Here is a 21051-nt window from a genome sequence, read left to right as displayed (position 1 = left end):
CTGACCCTCGATGATGACTGGCGTGTGTTCTCCTGACTTCCCCTTCCTGAAATCCACAATCAGTTCCTTGGTCTTGCTGACATTGAGTGTGAGGTTGTTATTGTGACACCACTCAACCAGCAAATTTGTAAATCTTTTCTTCTGTTCCCTCTTTGGGAACTCTCTCTCCTGTACACCACATCACTGTCTGAGATTCAGCCAACAACAGTGGTGTCATCAGCGAATTTATAGATGGTGTTTGGGTTATGCTTAGCCTACTGCTCTACACTCGTGACTGTGTGGCTAAGTACACATCCTTTGGGTTCTCCTCTATCAACTCTCCCTGTCACATCAAAGAATTTGAGGAAATTTGTCAAACATAATTTAAATTTTGTAAAACCAGGATTTGGTTATATTCAACTTTCTTAAATGATTGATTATTTTCTCTTTGAATATTGACTCGAGTATCTTGCCAACAATAGATATGAAACTAACTGGCCTGTAGTTCCCTACCTTCTGTCTCTTTTTAAATGAAAGTCTCCATACTAGTTGAGAAACAATTCTGCACTTTAACAACCTCTATTGTCAACTTCCCTTGTAGTAAGCCTAATATATAGGAAAATCATTCACTTGGCATGATACTCCAAAGTAATTCCTGTCATAAGTAAGCAAGATCCAAATCTAAATGGTAGTACTAAATGTATAGATGTTGTAGATGTGTCTTATTTTTTTTGAGGACCCATCAAGAGTGAAAACAAGAGTTTACAAGTATGACAACCTCACAGCAATAATGATGGAAAAATTCAAGGAACCCATCAGGAGGAAGATCAATGATTCAGAATCTGTCATATGTCTTGTGGCCTCTGTGCAAATATCCTGCCGTCACTGTGTACAGAGGATCCAAATAGAAAATCCTGAAGTGCACTCCTGCTGTAACCACATCTAGCCATATTTAATGATCAGGTTTTTTTTTGGTAAAATTCTATTGCAGTGTGCAAAAGTGATATGCTGTATGATAGAATTTGTAGGCCTCTTTTAGTCTTCTATATTTCTTTGTTGTGTTTTGTTTCAGGATAGAAGATTTTATTTGTTAACATTCTACATTTATTAATATCAAACATCCCTGGAGTTGCAATACAAATATATTTGAACATTTTTCCTTCTGACTTGAGTTAAGAGTAATATTTCAGCTTTCTATCAAGTCATAAGAGAATAGGAAATAGGGAAGTGAGTGGAGGGCTGGCATTGATGGGCTTATAACCAACAGAGACTGTATGGGTCAATTGGTCTCCTATGCTGTAAGGGAATCAGTGATTTTTGTATTTAACCCTTCTGTTCCTCTGGTTAGGATCTAAATTTAATGTCCAGCCATTTAAGTAGGACACGTGTATTAACCCAGTGTAGATTTGAACCTGATAAAAGCAGGAAACCAGATTCGTCCAGAACAACTGAGCTTTCATACTGTTTAACCCTTGATTGACACTTGTCTATATATCACCATAAGAATAGTTTTAGCTACTGGTGAAGAATGGGCAAGTGGCTGGAAGTGTAGCTGTGTGTATTAGAACATAGAACAGTACAGCACAGCACAGTAGGGGCCCTTCAGCCCACAATGTTGTGCCGACCTATATAAACCTTACCCCCATTCAATCTATCTCCCTCTCCATCTCCCATAAACCTCTTTTTTCTTTCATCCACGTGCCTATCTAATAGTCTCTTAAATACCCTATCGTATCAGCCATAACCACTACCCCTGGCAGTGCATTCCAGGCACCCACCACTCTCTGTGGATAAAAATACTTACCTCTGACATCTCCCCTGAACTTTCCTCCATGAACCTTAAAGGGTGACCTTTAGTATTGGCCATTACCGCCCTGGGGAAAAGATGCCGGTTGTCCACTCTGTCTATGCCTCTGATGATCTTATATACCTCAATCAAGTCTCTTCTCATCCTCCATCACTCCAAAGAGAAAAGCCCTAACTCTCTCAACCTCTCCTCATAAGACGTGCTCTCCAATCCAGGCAGCATCCTTGTAGATCTCCTCTGCGCCTTCTCTAAAGTTTCTACATCCTTCCTATAATGTGGTGACCAGAACTGAACACAACATTCCAGGTCTAACCAGAGCCTTAGAGCTGCAACATTTATCTCTCAGCTCTTGAACTCAATCCCCCGGCTAATCAAGGCCAGCACACAATACGCTTTCTTAACCACCCTATCAACTTGTGCAGCAATTTTGAAGGATCTGTGTACTTGGATCCTAAGATCTCTCTGCTCCTCCACACTGTTAAGAATCCTTCCACTAATCGTGTACTCTGCCTTCAAGTTCATTCTTCCAAAGTGTATCACTTCAACTTCTCCAGATTGAACTCTATCTGTCACTTATCCGCCCAGCTCTGCAACCTGCCTAACTCCTGTTGCAACCTACGACAACCTTCAGCACTATCTACTACACCACCAACCTTTGTCATCTGCAAACTTACCAACCCATCCTTCCACCTCTTCATCCAAGTCATTTATAAAAATCACAAGGAGCAGGGGTCCCAGGACAGATCCCTGCGGAATACCACTGGTCACTGACCTCCAGGTTGAATACTCCCCTTCTACAAACACCCTCTGCTTTCTGTGGGCAAGCCAATTCCAAATCCACACAACCAATTTTACATGAATCCCATACTTCATGACACCCTGAATGAGCCCATCATGGGGAACCTTATCAAACACCTTGCTAAAATCCATATATACCACATCCACCACACTACTTCATCAATTTGTCTTGTCACTTCCTCAGAAAACTCTATTAGGCTCGTGAGGCATGACCTGCCCTTCATAAAGCCATATTGACTATCCCTAATAAGACTATGCTTCTCCAAATGCTCAAATCCTATCCCTATGAATTCTCTCCAATAGTTGGCCCACCACTGATGTAAGACACACTAGTCTATGGTTCCTGGGATTATCCATTTTACCTTTCTTGAACGATGGAACAATGTTTGCCATCCTTCAATCCTCTGGTACCCTGTGACCAGGGAGGACTCAAAGATCATTGTTAATGCTCTAGCAATCTCTTCCCTTGCTTCCCATACTAACCAGGAGTATATCTTCTCTGACCCCGGGGATTTACTTATCCTTTTTAGTAGCTCCAACACTGCTTTTTTCTTAACCTCAACATGCTCCAACACATTTGCCAGTTCTACGCTAACCTCCCCTTCATCTAAGTCCCTCTCAGTGAATACTGAAACCAAGTATTCATTTAGGACTTCCCCTTTTTCCTGTGCATCCAGACATACATTTTCCTCCCCTATCCCTGAGCAGTCCTACACTCACCTTAGTCATCCTCTTATTCCTTATGTATGTGTAGAACACCTTAGGGTTTTCCTTAAACCTACTTTCCAAGGCCGCCTTATGTCCCCTTCCAAAGCTCCTTCCTGGCTACCTTATAAATCCCAAGAGCCCGGTCTGATTTTTTTTTTGTTTCCTAAACCTTAAATATGCTTCCTTCTTCCTCTTGACTAAACCTTCCACCTCTCTTGTTATTCATGGTTCCTTCACCTGACTATCCTTTCCTTGTCTCAGCAGGACAAACTTATCTAGAACCCCATGTAAGTGGTCCCTAAACCTCCACATTTCTGCAGCACATTTACCAAAGAACATCTGTTCCTAGTTTACATTCCCAAGTTCCTGCCTAATACTATCATTATTTACCCTCCCCCCAGTTAAATACTTTCCCATGATGTCTGGTCCTATCTTTGTCCATAGCTATGCTAAAGGTCAGGGAGTTGTGGTCACTATCCCTGAAATGCTTGCCCACCGAGAGGTCTGTCACCTGACCAGGTTCATTGCCTAGTACCAGATCCAGCTTGGCCTCTCCTCTAGTTGGCCTGTCCACACAGTGTGTCAGGAATCCTTCCTGTACACACCTATATTAAAAAAAATTCTTCCCCATCTAAACCTTTTGCACTTAGTAGGTGCCAATCAATATTAAGGAAGTTGAAGTCTCCCATGACAACAACCCTGTTATTTTTGCTCCTTTCCAAAATCTGCCTACCTATCTGCTTCTCAGTGTCCCGGTGGCTAGTTGGGGGGCCTATAGAATACTCTCAACAGAGTGATTGCTCCCTTCCTGTTTCTGACTTCCACCCACACTGACTTAATAGACGATCCTTCAATGATGTCCTCCCTTCCCACAGCTATGATACTATCCCTGATTAGCAATGCCAGCCCCCCACTCCTTCTGCCTCCCTCCCTTTCCCTTTTGAAACATCTAAATCCTGGAACCTCAAGCAGCCACTCCTGCCCTTGCGACAGGAAAGTCTCTGTAATGGCCGCAATATCGTAATTCCATGTACTGATCCATGCTCTAAGTTCATCACCCTTATTCTTAACACTTCTCACATTAAGGTAAACACGTTTCAACCCATCTAACTGACTGCATTTATGCCCTATCCCCTGCCTATCCTTCGTCACATTTTCTGTACACATCGCATCTACTTCTACACCAACCGATCCATCAATTAATCTAACATTCCAGTTACCATCCCCCTGCCAACCTAGTTTAAGCCCTCCCCAACAGCTCTAGCAAACCTGCCACAAGGACATTGGTCCCTCTCCAGTTCGGTGTAACCTGTCCCTTTTGTACCAGTCATACATACCCCAGCAAAGGTCCCAAAGATCCACAAATCTGAACCCCTGTCCCCTGCACCAACTCTTCAGCCACGCATTAGTCTGCCATATCGTCCTATTCTTTCTCTCCCTGGTGTCTGGCACAGGCAGCAATCCAGAGATTACTACCCTAGAGGTCCTGCTTTTTAGCTTCCTTCCTAACTCCCAATACTTGTTCTTCAGGACCTCATCCCTTACGACATACCCATGTTGGTGCCAACGTGCACACGACTTCTGGCTGCTCCCCCTCCCCCTTAACAATACTGTGCATCCGATCCAAGATGTAAGATGTCCCTGACCCTAGTACCTGGGAGGCAACATACCATCCAGGAGTCTCGTCCTTGTCCACAGAACCTCCTGTCTGTTCCCCTAACCAACGAATCCCCTATCACTATTGCACTCCTCTTCCTCCTGTTTTTCTCTCTCTTCTCCCCCCCCCCCCCACTTCCTTTCTGAGCTACAGAGCCAGTCTCCACACCAGAGACCCAACTGCTGTGGCTCTCCAGCAGTGATTCATCCCACCCCCCCCAACAGCATCCAAAACGATATACTTGTTATCAAGGGAGACGGTTACTGGGGTATCCTGTACTGACTGCCTATTCCTTTTACCTCGCCTAATGGTCACCCAGCTACCTACATCCCGCACCCTAGATGTAACCACCTCCTGGTAACTCCTATCTCTCATCTCCTCCGCTTCCCAAATGATCTGGAGTTCATCCAGCTGCAGCTCCAGCTCCCTAACGTGGTCTGTAAGGAGCTACAGCTGGATGCACTTCCTGCAGGTGTAGTCCTCAGGGACACTGGAGGTCTCTCTGACTTCCCACATTCCTACAGGAGGAGCAGACTTCTGACTGCCATTCCCACTGTTCTATACAAAGAAAATAACAGCGAAAGAAGGAGAACCTACCAGAAGCCTCTGCTCACCTACTCCGCCTCTTCATACTAAAGCCTCATGAGCCAAAGCCTCAGCTCCCCACTCCAACAACAGTGGCTCCGCTTGACCCTAACTTCTTTTTATTGGCAGCTGCCGCCTAATTATCCAATTAGCTAATCAACAGGCTTATCGACTCACCGCAGCAACAGGAACAACAACAGGCCTATCATTTTAAACTGCTTCCTGCTCTCGTTCTCGCTCTTGTTCTCAAGGTACTTGCCACGGCAACTAGACTTCCCACTCCCCTACTCGTACTACTCACCACAGCAACAAGAACAACAACAGGCCTACCTTTTTAAACTGCTTCCCGCTCTCGTATTCTTCTTGTTCTGAAACAAACCAGGGAGTACCAAATAGCCCATATCACAGCCCTCTAGTTTTTGAAGGGCAGGTCAGAGCTTACAGGGGAAAAGAATCCAGGGTGTGACCTTCAAATGGCAGAGATGCCACAAGACAAAGTGCATCTACCCCTCCTGACTCCACTATATAATATTAAGCTCTTCTAAGGACCACTGCGTACTCTACTTGCATGTTATTTGAAAAGGCAGTTGTAAATTGACCTGTAGGTAACTGGTAAAATCTAGAAGGGTTGTGGGGAAACAAAATGGGATTAGTGTACAAGGATGCTTGAAGGTCAGCATGGTCTTGTTGGGTCAAAGGGCCTAATTCCATGTTGTACTCCTCTGATTCTATGAGTTAAATCATAGATTCAGTGAAGCCTCCATCTCATTCCAGCAGATGCCTGGATCACTCATGTGAAAGCAAAAAGGCAGCACTTAATGTTGGAGCAGTTCATTTAAGTACAATTTGGGACCACTATCTTCTTGCTCCCGTCATAATCTGAAAACACTAAATTTGACTATATGTCGCAGTAGCCCTGTACGAACATGTATTGTGTAGTGCAACTGTCCTACCATATCCAAATTGGTGAAATTTGTTAAAGAATTAATTTTAAACTATATTTGAATTTGAAAGAAAATTACTTTCTCATGTGGTTTTCCCATATAATTACAGTAGGTTAAAGATGTGTAACTGTGTTTACCACTCTGCTTTTTATATCTGTAATTAAAATGTATCTACTTGAATTTGCACTGTATATTAATTTAGTTAAAACATTTTTAACCTTTTTTTTATATTAAAAAAATGCAGTCAAGAACATTCCCTTTAGCAATTTGCAATCAAATGCCACTTTCAATACAGATAATTTTTTGATCTTCAAGACTTCATCATGTGCCTTATATCCACTAACTGATGAAAATAAATTCACATTTGAGAGGCTCAGAGAATTTGTACTAAAATGTTACAGTGTGCAAGTGGTTGATATTCTAGGTTTACATTAACATTAATGTACAAGCCTTGACTTGAAATTGCAGCAAGTGACAGCATACAACCACTTAGAGTTCATATACAATTTCTTGATCTGCTTTTAATGGATCAATTTAAAAGATTAATTCCTTTGTTAAGATACTGTATCAGACAGATATTAATCTGAAGACATTAACATCTTAGCAAAATTTTAACAGCATCACTTCAGGGCTTAGTCCAATGTGATCTCATCTTCTGACAAAGTGTACACTAGTCGAAGATTATTTGTGCATATTTTTCAGTAATGCTGATCCATTATTGTCATGAAGTTTTCTGAACAATACGTCTTAACAGCAAAGTTTCAGAATACTTGTCTTTAGAGATGCAACAACAGAATTCAATATTTATACAACTGAAGACTTAAGTGATGCCTTTGAGTTTCTATTTTGTTTGGCCTGGAGCTTTGCTTTGGCATCATTGGTTATTGGAAGGCTAGACTGCAATTGTTGATGTAGTTGGAACAATACATCAGGAGAGCTGGATTCTGCAAAGGTACAGTCTGTTATGATTGGAAGCTAGCATTGTCTTAGCTGTTGAAAAATCTTTAATGTTGTGAAAGGACATCTGCTTTGTATAATCAGTTTACCTTTTATCATTAATCACTACCACAAGGAATAGTTAAGGTGAATAGCACAAATGCATTTAAGGGTATGATAGATAAACACATGTACTTTCTGTTGATGTGATTGGATGAAGGAGGGTGGAAGCTGTGATCAGTATATACCAGTTGGGTCAAACAGCCCCTTTCTGATGAAGCATTTCAGATGTTCACCATTAACTGTTTCTCTCCTCACAGAAGCTGCCTGACCTGCTGAGTTTTTCTGGCATTTTCTGTTTTTATTTCAGATTTTCAGCATCTGCAGTTTTTCTGTTTTTCAGCCCTCTTAGGTGTTTACATTTTATGTACTTTGTTATACAGCCACAACCCCATAGTGAGATAAATGGGACTCATTTTAATTGTGGTAGAGTCTATAAAGCTAATTTATTGATATAGATGATTTCAATTGCATGAAATTAATTTTAGCAGGATCCAATTATGAACCCTTTAACACCAATATTGATTGGAAATATATATCCATAGATCTATAATCCTACCAGATTATGGCTATAAAATTTAATATCATACAGTAGGGTCTTTGATTTTGATTTGGGTGTAGTCTGTAGATAGTAACCTAGATTCATGGGGACAGGTACCATTACAGTAAATTGTTCTGTAAATATTTAAATTTTGGTGACGTGGGCTGTAATGACATGAATGATGATAAAATCTCAGGTCTTTGGTAAAATTTCAACTCGTTCCTTGATCTTCTTCAAGAAATTAAACAACAACTCTGCCCCCTCCAGCACTACAACCTGTGAGTGGCTCTAAGTTGAAAGACCTAACACCATCTTTCCAAGATAGTGGAGATGGGTAGTAAATGTAACCCAGATTGTACAAGATCCATGCTTTCCTTTAAATAAAGATCCATGGCAAAGAATTCCTTTGTGCCTGGTTTTAAACATTGATGCAATATGTAATAAAGGGAGAACTATTTGAAAAATGCTTCTCCTAATGTCATATTTACCTTTTTTCAGTGTTATCCATGCTGCATAAAGCACAGAAATGGACCCTTCAGCCCACAATGTATCTGCTGACCAAGTTCCTACCTATACTAATTCCATTTACCAGCATGATCTGTAGTCCACACTGCTTTGGTGATTCAAGTGCTCGTGCAGATACTTCTTAAAGTTGTGGGAGCACCTGCCTCCACCAACTTCTCAGTTTCCAGATCTCAACCACCTGGATGAAAAAGTTCTTTCTTGGATCCCCTCTATACCTCTTACTCCTCACCTTAAACCTATACCATCTGTCTTAGACACCTCAGCCATGGTGAAGAGTTTCCTACTTTCAACCCTACCTATGTTTCCTATAATTTTGTATACCTCCGTCAGATCCTCCCCTCAGCCTCTTCTGCTCCAAGGGATACAAATCCTATCCAAATTTGCCTCATTACTGAAATGTTCCACCCCAGGCAAGATCCCAGTGAATCTCCTATGTACCCTCTCCAGTGCAATTATAGCCGCCTTGTAGTGTGGCCAGAATGGCACACAATACTCCAGCTGTGGCCTAACCATAGTTTTACAAAGTTGTACTTAGAAATGTGATTCAGGTACAATGTGTTATGGTTACACACCTGACATAGATCGAATCTAGTCTTGTCTCACCATAAACTAATGATCTGGTAGATGATATTTCAAAACTAACTGATACGTTTATTTTCATTTTTTCTTCTACAGCAAAAAATAGGTCAAAGAGTTGGTGGGTTGCAGAAACTTCCATGAATCAATAATTTGTTCGATTAGATATTTAGATGGAATTTAAAGATAAAAATCAGTCTGCAGTGTGCTGTTGATTAGTGAAAGCTCATTTGGGTAAAAATGTTATGCCTGGAACAAGATTTTGCAGTGTCAGAATTTGTGAAATGTCCAATTTGTAAAATCTCCAGCTCAACAACTTATTCTTCCAGCAAATCAATGCAATAGAAAACAAAACATGTGCTTTTGATGAGAGTGAGTGTTCTTAGTTGCACAGCTATCTGTTAGTGAGTCGTAGCTTTATTCAATGTCCAAGATCATTTGGGAACACTGTGTGCCTTTTTATGTATTGTTTTTGGACAAGAAAGTTTTACAAGGCAAGTGATTGTGAATGATTGATTGAGTACATTGAACCTGTATTCTTGGATCAGATTTTTCTTCATAAGATTTTGGCTGTTCATTCCAATAAACAGTAATCAGTTATAACCAACAAGTGGATAACCTCAAGTGGATAACATCAAGTTATAACTGAGTCAGTGCTTCCTGTGTTTCTTCTAGGTAAACAATAGTGATACCAAATCTTTGCTTTTTGGTCAACAGAAATTCACTGTTTGCTTCTAAATGTCAGTGTCCCATACCTATCAGATTATTCACATAAAACCTAACGGTCTACAATATCAGTATGTTGGTTAACCCTGAGCAAAACCTCACTAAAACATCGTCATCATCATTACCTTTTACTTTCACATCCAGATGTCACTCAACTCCACCTTTGCTCATACTTGACTTCATAATCACTGAATCTTCTATCAAATACTTCATGGTCAATTCTCCAAACCTACCCACTTAATGTACTTCAGAGTTCCAACTCATCCAGAATTCATTCATCTGCATCTATTCCTCTTATTTACACAACCTATTCTCTCTGATTTTTTTTTTTGCTGACTCTCCATTCTGCAATGCTATTACAAATCTTTCTCTGAGTTTTCTTCTGGTCCTCTGCAGCCTGACCTCCAGGCTTGCCTTGTTCACCCACAGAGGATCTATATGTCATCGTTCTCTTGGTTCCAGCTTTTGTAACACTGCTTAACATTATTGCTGCTAACAAACATTTCTTTCTGCTACAGCTCTCCCCATCTTCATCATCAAGATCTAGCTTTGCTACTTTGCAAACCTTAACGTTATGCTCGGTAACTTTTCTATCAACAGTTGCTTAATATCAGAATTTACCACTAACCACATGCCCACCTCCATCTACAGAGTTATCTCTACAATAAAGATTGTTGCTATAAGTTTTCTTTTAACCTTTTTAGCCACTTGTAGATGTGTATTAGTTTGATTTGTTCTTATTCTTCATCCTTCTGCTAACAGGAAGGATTAACTTTGACTTCAGATGGCTCAATAGCAATCATTAATACTCCAATGCAATCTGGATACTTTAGTAGGGAGGACAAATTCAGTCATGACATTGCGTTTTATCCAAGGTAGGTGACTTCATTTTCATAACTTCCTTCATCTTGATAGCCATATCAGTTCATTATGGTCTTATGATACCAATGAAAAATTCTCACTGCTATGTTCTTTGGTACATTTTTAGGATTTTTTTTTCTATTCCGGAGTTATATCAGCATCAGATGCTTTAAGGTAGCGTAGCGGTTAGCACGACGCTATTACAGCGCCAGCGATCAGGGTTCGATTCCCATCGCTGTCTGTAAGGAGTTTGTACGTTCTCCCATGTCTGCGTGGGTTTCCTCCGGGTGCTCCGGTTTCCTCCCACATTCCAAAGACGTACAGGTAGGTTAATTTGGGTTTAAAATGGGTGGCGTGGACTCGTTGGGCTGGAAGGGCCTGTTACCACGCTGTAAATAAAATTTTAAAAAAACTGATGAAGTCTATAATGTACTTTTGCTTTTTAAATTATATTAGATTCTGAACTGAAAAGCTTTAGATAAGAAAACAGTTTTCAAATTCAGAATTGGATTATACTTTAGAAGAATACCTAACAATGCATGCAAAATTAATTAGATTTAAACCCAAGCCTCAGATGTAAAAAGTGAACAACATAACTAATATGGCACTCAAGCTCGATCATGTCCTGTTTATTCTAATTCTAAGTTGCTTCACGAGATGGCACGGTATTAAGGCAAAGAAGTAATAGTTAGGTGGAGTGACCAAAAGATCAGTCAAATAAGACGATATCAAGGATTGTCTAGATAGAGTTATACAACACTGAAAGGGGCCCTTCAGCCCAACTCATCTGTGCTGATCAAGGTGTCTTCTTGAGCTAGTCCTATTTGCCTAAATTTGGCCCATATCTCTCTACACTTTTCCTATACATTTACCTGTCCAAGTGTCTTTTAAATGTTGTAATTGTACCTGCCTTTGCCACTTCCTCTGGCAGCTCGTTCCGTATATAAGATTTCTTTATTAGTCACATGTACATTGAAACATACAGTGAAATGCATTTTTGCATAGAGTGATCTGGGGGCAGCCCGCAAGTGTCGCCACGCTTCCGGTGCCAACATAGCATGCCCACAACTTCCTAACCTGTACGTCTTTGGAATGTGGGAGGAAACTGGAGCACCTGGAGGAAACCCACGTAAACACGGGGAGAATGTACAAATCCTTACAGACAGTGGCTGAAATTGAACCTGGGTCGCAGGTGCTGTAATAACGTTTCGCTAACCGCTACACTACCGTGCCTGCCACCACCACCTGTGTGAAAATCTCAACCCTCAGGTCCTCTTTAAATCTTCCCCCTCTCACCTTAAACCCATGCCTGATAGTTTTAGACTCGACTACCATGGGAAAAAGACTGGCAATCCATCTTATTTAAGCCATTCGCCTCAACAATAGCCAAACAATATACTTGTTACTGACAGTAATGTCCACAAAAGAATTTTGCACTCCCTGTCTATCTCCTCTAGCTTTCGTGGTGGTCTCTCAGTTACCTGTTGCCTGCACCTTAGGTGTGACCAGCTCACTGAAGCTCCTGTCTGTGATGGATGCTCCTAAGCAAGTCCAACTGCAGCTCTAGTTGCTCAGTCAGGACCTGCAATTAGACACACTTCACACAGGAGTATAGTCACCAGGGACACTGGAAGTTTCCCTGATTACCATATTCTGCAGGAGTATATGACTGCCCTGACTGTCGTCCCTAAACCACCAAGACTACAGAGGAAAGTAGAAGATCTTACCACTGCACAGCCTCCATACTTGAAGCCCCTTGAGGCAAAGCCTCAGGGCTTGCATCTCAACCTTAACTTGCACAGGAGGTTGGACAAGATCATACTCTTGCCTCACATTTTCTTTGCTCTCAGTGTACTGGACCCAATAACAAAATTGGATAAATGCAGGGAAAAATTTACCAGGCTGTTTGGAAAGAGCGGGATGAATTGATTTGCTCTTTCAAAGTGCTGGCACAGATATGAATGACCAACTGAACTCCTTCACTGCTGTATTTTTCTATGATTCGGTGCTGGGTTTAGCTTTGTACCGCTCCTTTTTCTTTTGGTGCAGTTAAAAACTATACAACATTCCACAAATGCAAGTACTCAAATGTGAAAGCTGCTCCAAACTACATACCAAAAGTAAATTTTGAGGTTATCCTCTGAACAACATAGAAAGGTTTTCACTTTTGTGGAGAGCAAACCTATTTCCTTTTGGTTTAGTCTTTGAAACACTTGGCGGCAGTGGACTAGAAATATATTGGCATCCAAAGGGACGTGTTACTCCATTACTGCATGCTGCAACAATAGCTTTGGTCAAGGCCTGTCACCTAAAGATTTATTGGTGTTCATTTCCCAATAACACAGAGGTATAGAAATTAACCAAAAAGGCTACTGGACTGAAGTACAAAGGGGTATGATTCTGTATACGCCAGGTATACAATACCCTGGCTGGACCACTCCTGGAATACTGAGAGTAGTTCTGGGCACTGTACATTTGGTAGGATTTATTGGCCTTGGAGGAGGTGCAGTGTAGATTTACTAAGATGATATCTATACCCAGAAAGTGGACATTATTATTGTTAGTCTGCTAAATGGTTCTGCATATAACACTGACAGCTCAATAAAAAAGTGCAAATTTCAGACACTTTTGCTGCAAGAAATTGTTATCATGATTTGCCCCCTTCCTTTAAGAGAATTGAAACCTGACTTGCATATTTTAGTCAATAACTGCTGTTGCATCATTTGCACATTCATCAGGTGAAAATGGGTCAGCACGTTTAAAGAGATCTCTCCATGATGTCCAGGGAGATGATCGAGAATGGTGGGGGATGTATTGAAGAAATTGTGGAGAAAAACAGGTGGGACGGGGAAGAGGTAACAGCACATGTTGTCTCCCAGCAGAGAACTCTTGCAACTATGGATCAAACACAGTGGCATCCTCTGGTTAAGGGTGGCACAAGGATCTAGCAATCGTAGTGGCCATTGGGTCCATAGATCAGGGGTTTATTGGAATAAACTTACTAATTCACAGAGCCCTTCATCTTTACACATGGCTACTGACACTAATATTTTTTTCTTAATAAAAATTAAAGGCATACTTTTATACATATAAAATGCTATCCTGTGGGGTGCTTATTTTAATTCATGCACAATTCAGCATGATGTACTTATTATTATGAGTTCTTTACAACAGTCGTAACTCATGACCTTTAGATCTAATTTCTGCTGTTAAGTGACTGAAACAAGCCATGCATGTTGATGATGTAATTGCATTCACAACATATGACAGGGAAAAGAAAGGTGCATCGGAGTGAATTGCAAAAGCATGTGCCTGGTCCATTTTCCTGATGGGCAGGACTTCATCAGGAAATGTGTGCAAAATTTCAAAATGGACATTATACTCTTCCTATGATTACATGTAAAATAAAACCATCTCACATGGGTCCAATTTCTCAGCCACGAATTCAACATTTTACATTATGAGAAAAGATTACACAGGCTAAGGTTGTATTTACTGGAATTTCAAAGTGATTTAATCAAAGTTTACTGGATATTAGGAGTGACCTATAGTGTTTGTACAGACAAACTAGTTTGCTCATTGGGCCAAACTAGGATCAGAAAAATAGCGCAAAAAATTAGAACCAGCCACTTTGCAAAGGTATGTTGGGAATATTCCTGAGCAAACAGCCACTGATGCTCAGTCTCTTGCTAATTTAAAATGGTGATTGATAGATTTTTGTTAACAAAAGTTACAAAGGAACTATGGAGAATAGGCAGGAATATTGAGTTGGGTCACAGATCAGTCATGATCTCATTAATTGGCAGAACAGGCTCAAGGGAATAAATGTTTTCCACCTGTTCTTTTGAAATGTCTGCATATTTTGGGAGAGACTATTTGGATAGATACTTGTTTTCATTTATTGGCTGGTAAAATCAGCAATTGAAGTGAAGAATTTTAGGAAAGGATTTGATATATGTACATGATAAAAAGGAAAAATAGCAGTTGGCTTAGTTATGTCTAATACAGCTTTGTTTCCATTTCTTCAATAATCAAACGTAAGGAATTGGAATAAGATAATGAGCACTGCTGGAGACCTTTGGCCAAGCTGTTTCTATGAAGTAGACTGTTTTTAATCACTAGAGAGGAACACTGGCAAGATCCAATTCTGAATAACATACTTTTTTCGTGACCCCATAAGGTTGATGAAAATACTAAATTACTGAGACCTTGGCACCCTCCTGCCATGTGGGGAGGACCTGGGCATGTGCCTTCATTTGCTCAGTTAGGGCCTTCAACCCTGGAAACACACGGACAGCTCCCCAGTGAAAAGAAATAGAGACCTAGCTGTTGAAATGGTTTAGGCTTTGCAATGGTAACATCAGGCAAGCTGCCATATCTTCCCATCTATTGTGTGCAGAAAAACTGCTCAAAATGATAATATTATCCTACCAAATCTCTGAAACTTTTTTCCAATCTACTGAACCTTTCTTCCAATCTACTGCATTGAATTGAGTGCTCATGATGTGGTCTCCTCTTCCAAATGTTCCACATTTCAGAGCAACTCTGTTCAGCCTTTAGTTTACTTGCACCATCTGTGCTAGTTTCCATCTTTAGGATTTTGCTAACAAAACTGCAAAGTGTACTACATTTTCAAGTTGATATTTATAAGAACAATAAAAAAAAACCCTGAATTTTCTAAAAATCAACCTAATTAAGTACCGTATACTGAAAAACAGGAACCCATTCTAATCAATAGCTTAAAATATTGCATTCTTTTGAAATATGTTATTAGCAAATGAATCAATGAATATCTAGTCTGTTCAATTACATTGAATATTTGCATAAATTATTCATTTTAGAAGGTTTAAATGTGACAATTATAGCTGTCCACTATAGGAGTTTACCTATCCATTTACTTCCTATTTTGTCAAATCTTATTTAAGTGCCTGCAGTGAACAGTTGTCAAGAATTGTTCAGATTAAGTGCAACAGCGTGTAAGCAAAATGGGGTGAATTTTGAGTGGTCATAAAGAGAAGGTAATATGTAATTAGCTGCTTGGATCTTAGTTCAATGGAGGTTAAACCATCAGACAAAGTGAGAATGATTCTGAGTGACTCAATTTTACTTGCAGAACTTGCAAATTCTTGTATTTTCAACTTTGTGAAAGCATTCAGCAAGTGAGCTTCAGTGAGAAGGACATGCCATATAAATAATGTGATGGTTTTAGGCTTTAGATTCAGCTACAGCTACCGGACACAACACCTTTGTTAGTGCATCATGTACACAATTCCTATTCATTCTGTTAAGATATTGATGTTTTTCAAAGGAACATGAGTAGCTCATGAATTAGTGTGATTTGAGGCTTTAAAACTTTGGGGGACCCTGTTGTGGAAACAAACTGAAACTTTTTTTGTTTGGCTATGCTCTGTGGGAACATTATAAATTGGTTGGCAAGGAGAGTATCAGTGACCTGTTTGATGCAGACCTGGATTGCAGATGACTGCATCAGGGATGTCACCTGATGCAGTCTGGAAGGAGCCAGTCTGAAAATACTGAAGGCTGCAATTTCTTTCATTGGCAGAGAGAAGTTGATTCACTGGCACAATGGGTTGTAGATCTTGCTGTAAGAGGATACACACTAGTCAGTGAAATGGTGGCTAAGTTACTGGAGAGCAGGACTGTTCAAATTCCACCCAGCAGCTGTGGAATTTAAATTCAAACTAATAATCTGGAATGTAAAAAAAACCTGATCATTAGTAACGACCACAAAACTGCTGGATTTTCCGGAAAAACCACTCTGCTTCACTAATCCCCTCTGGAAATTTGCCATTCTTAACCATTCTTGTCTCTAATATGACTCCATCTCCGACATGTGTTTGATTCTTCACTGGCCAAGCAAGCTACTCGGTTCAAGGGTAGTTAGGGATGAGAGTAAGTGCTGGTCTCGCCATTGATGCCCATCTTGAATAATGAATGAATAAAAAGAGTCTCCATAGAATTACAACTTGTGACTCACCTTCTTAAATAACTGGAAATGGAAAAATCAGTGGACCAATGCACAAAGTAGACTAGGAACACTAGGGACAGAATAAGGAATGAGGCTTCCAAACATCTATGGACAGGCTAATGTAAGTCATAAGACATTATGAAGAGGGTAAAGACTCTTTAAATTAGCCTATGCTGATAAGCTTTTTAAATATATTTCTATGCAGTTTATGAACAGGATAAACAGACCCCCAAGCAACTCAGAGGCACCATGGACAATGAGGCGAGTTTGACATCATCTGTAGACCCTAGGGACAGGATAAAAATAATTTCCACATCCTTTAGGCCCTATGGACAAGGTGGTACATTTGATGTATCTATAGACCCTAAGGGCAAGGTAAAGACACTTCCAAGCATCCTATGGACTCTTAGAATAGTGTAAGGAGGCTTCAAAACACCCTATAGCTCAACTCTTTAGGGTAAGCTCAGTGTTATAGATTAGGTTACTATTGGTGAATGTCCCTTTAAGACATAGTACAGAAGTATGTGTTTGTGTGTGTGTGTGGCGTGATGATGACAACAACAGGAGATAAGGATGTGATGATGTTTTTGGAGCAGTCAGTCAGAGGAGAGAGAGAGAGAGACACCAGCCTGCTGGTCTCTGTATTGATGGATGAAAAACAATAACTGTGTCTGTCACTACAATTCACGTATGGATTTTTGGAATAATCCGGTGGAGTCCACTTTGTTGTTAACCTGTAGAAGGAAACAGGTATTTGTGTGGACAGCCACGTCTCGGATGCCTTTCGGGGTGGCAGATACTTCAGAACAAAGGAATGGAGATCATCAGTGATTGAGGTGTCATATGAGTTCTCAAGCGGAACATTTGGATTTTGTAATTACTCTCTATTTTCTCTCTACATTTCCTCTTCAGTCAACGGTGGTTTTGCAGAAGCCTTTGCTGACATTTCATCTTATGGCTTGCTGAACTGAACTTTGAGAACTATTCCTGGACTTGGAGTTTGGGAATTTGCCACACACACACTTCGAGTTTAGTTTTTGGGGGTTAATGTTTAAAGTCCAACTTTTTTTTACTTTTACTTTTATTTTTCTTATTATTATATGTAGTTATTAATAAAATAGTTTTTAACACTTGGTGTGTTTCTTTTGTTGCTGGTACGTGACGCTCAGTTCCTAGCAACTTTTCTCATTTGTAATCTTACCCAAACATTGGTCCCTTAGGTTTTCTGTTCTGCAGCCTCTCCTAACCGAGGCTGACTCTCATCATGAACACTTTTTGAAGTAATTCTTATCTGGCAGTGTGAACAATTTGTATGAAACAACTTCACAATCTTAAGAAATTCAGCTGGTTAATTTTAAAGGTTTGGCAATTCACAGCCTAATAAAGTAGCAGTAGACAAGTGTTGTGGTTGGGTAGGTGGTCTAGATTCCTTTCTTGGAGCTGTCTGAGTTCAAAATCTCAGCCTCTGTACTAGAACAAACACATAAACCATCCCTGGGACAGGCCTATAAAAACAAAGCTGCCATCCGTGTCTCCCCGTTACCACATAGCTGTTTGTTTGCTTTGGCCTTCATTGCCTTGGATCAAACAATTGGGTTTTAAAATACAAGGACTAAAATCACAGCAAAAAGGTATTAAAACCAAGAGATCTTGCATACCGATCTGTCCACAGAGGAAGCTGCATATTATGCTTGTTCAGAAGCAGACAGTGCTGGCTTGCTGCTTTAGTATGGAATTTTTGCTGGAAATATTTATTCTGGATGTACTTTGAAGCATTAAGGTAATGATGATTGCACTAATTCTTGAAGGTGTTACTTTTAGGGGAGTAATATTTATTTAATATGACAGCTAGTGAAATTTTCTAGCTGATTCTTAATGTTTCATACCATAAATCATAATTGATTTTTATGCATGCTTTACATAACTGTAAAGACAACTGAATCACAGAATGGTTACAGCACAGAGCAGGTTATTTGGTCCATCGAGTCCATACTAGCTCTGTGCAAGAGCAAATCATCTTGTCCCACTCTTTATCCTCTCTCCATAGTCCTGCTAATTGCTTGCTTTCAGATATTTAGCCAACTCTTTTATAAATGCTGTATTTGAACTGCCTCTACTGCTTTCTCTCACAGTGCACTTCAAACCTGAGCATTCCTCAAGTCCCTCATTCCAATTCCCCCGGTTCTTGATCCCTCTGCTAGTGTGAAGTTTCTCTTTTATCAGTCTTTACCCTTTATGATCCCCACTACCTCTATCAGATCCTCTTGCAATCTCTTAGCTCCAAGCAGAACAACCCCAGCTTTTCCACTTTATCCCACATAAGTCTCTCATCCCTGGAGTTATTTTAGTAAAGCTCTTCTGCACCAAAGTCTTCACATCTAGAGTGTGGCACCTATAATTGGGCGCAACACTACAATTGCAGCTGAAGCAGTGTTTTACAAAGATTCATCAAGATCTCCTTGTTTTTGTATTCCATATCTCTGTTTATAAAACCCAGACTTCCAAATCCATGGTTGCCCTCTTCCAAAATTCCATATACTCTAAAACTGTTCTTGCAGATCACGAGGTTAGGAGATGATCTCATTGAGACATATAAAATGCTTGCTTATTCTGAGTTTTATTAGCAGTACAGATGGTTTGATAGCCATGTTTCAAATTTTAATTGAAAACGTTTAGAACAAATTCTCTGGACACTGCAGTGCTTGTTGAATTGTTACCAACTTAAAACGTACTTCACAGTAGGAAAAGAAACAAAAAGTAATGAATATATGGAAATTCAACAATGTCTTTGTTATACAAGAAACTGTCATAATGAATATTTAAATCAAATCAGTGGACAGTCAATCTACAAAAATCTCTATGGTATATCTAAATTGATGAAGAAATCTCATCTATTTAACCTCCTTAGTAAAAACAAAATTCACAAAAAAATCTTATTTTAAAAGTTGGATTGATGCAGAAGTATGAGTACAAATTCCCGTTAGCTTCCTGTGAATTTCAACGGAGTTCATACCTTCCCTCTAAGTATGTCCCATTGAAGTCTTTGACTCTGACTATTTCTTGAAACCATGGCACCCTCTAGTGTAAAGATGACAGCTCCTGAATTATCAATTTTTAGTAGTAAATACAAGTTATACCTATTATCTTGATCTGTCAGCTGGACAATGAAAAATTGTAATTTCACAGCTTTTCATGATATTTGTTTATTCTTCAGGTTGGATCGGAAGTGCTGAGAATCCTTTATGTCTGATCCTCTGCTTTCACTCTTGACACTACTGGCAGTTATAACAGAGTGCTGCTGATTGTAGCCCCCTGCCAGGTAAGAAAAATAACATTCAATGGAAGTGGAAATATTCTCTTTTCTTGTATGGAGCTTTGGGAATAGTTTGCAGGGGGGCTGTTTTAAGCAAGATGTCAGTATGTTATTCCTTTTGAAACTGGAGACCATGGTTGGATTTTGACCTTTGGCTCACATGAGATGTGAAAATGCTGAACCTTTCAACCCCGAAGTCAATCTATTTCCAACCTGTCCATCTGGTTTTAACAGGGGTGGGATGAGATGGAGGAAGCCTACTTCTAGGTGAAGGCTGGTCATTTCAAATTATGACATGGTTGCTTCTGTCTTAAACAGTAACAATTCCACTTAAACCTCACAAAATCCAGCAGCAAAAGGGAGCTGAGCAATGTGAGGTCCAGGAGGGAACTGCTTTTCCATTCGTATGCTGGATCCAGCATTTCTTTTGATTTGATATTTGGCAACCAGGAGAACTTTGCATTTCTATAAGCGGTGCAGTGTTTATTTGTTAACTTCACCCAAGATGCTAGAGATGTTCCATGCCTTATCCTAAAGATGGTATCTCTAACAGTTTAGCTCCTTGCACTATCGTACTGAGATTTCAGGTGATGCATTATGCAATTAGGCTAACAGTTCAGGTGGTGAAACCAGAACACATTTGTGCAGCGAATTAATTGCCACATAGGATACTGGCACAGCATAGGAACAGGCCCTTTGGTCCACGATGTTAGTTTGCAGGTATTACATATTGTAGTGCAAATGACAAACCAGCTGCCTTATTCTTGCAAGTTAACCAAAAGGATTGCAATCAGATTTCACCTCTGAAAAATTTAGACTGCTCCTTAATGGGATTCCTTAATTAGCCCTTTTTGTTCTCTGGTTCAGAGCTTAAGATGTCTTCATCATTGTACCATCAACTCTATTCCAGAAGTAGACCAGCAATGTTCAATTTCTAACTGTGGAAACAATGATTGAAAAGATATATTCATCTAATTTTAGTCAGAATAGCAAAACATTGCCAGTTGTCTGGAGACTCTTGACTTCTGTTGAGCAGACTTTTCGGC

General features: G+C 40.0%; 1 protein-coding gene across 5 annotated transcripts in view; it reads left to right on the top strand.

The window, feature by feature from the left end:
* Positions 1-21051, top strand: part of LOC127569814 (collagen alpha-1(VIII) chain-like) — a 100067-nt gene that overhangs the window by 61314 nt on the left and 17702 nt on the right. For 3 of the 5 annotated variants that reach the window (XM_052014744.1, XM_052014748.1, XM_052014747.1), the window contains exons 3-4: positions 10605-10717; positions 19907-20011. The gene's annotated coding sequence lies outside the window, so the exon portion shown is untranslated. The remainder of the gene's footprint in view (positions 1-10604; positions 10718-19906; positions 20012-21051) is intronic. The other 2 variants (XM_052014745.1, XM_052014746.1) reach the window with 1 other exon arrangement.

The sequence above is a fragment of the Pristis pectinata genome, chromosome 4 (genome assembly GCF_009764475.1).
Source record: "Pristis pectinata isolate sPriPec2 chromosome 4, sPriPec2.1.pri, whole genome shotgun sequence".
Taxonomy (NCBI): domain Eukaryota; kingdom Metazoa; phylum Chordata; class Chondrichthyes; order Rhinopristiformes; family Pristidae; genus Pristis; species Pristis pectinata.
Note: the sequence above shows the minus strand (reverse complement) of the source record. Positions and strands in the feature narration are given on the sequence as shown.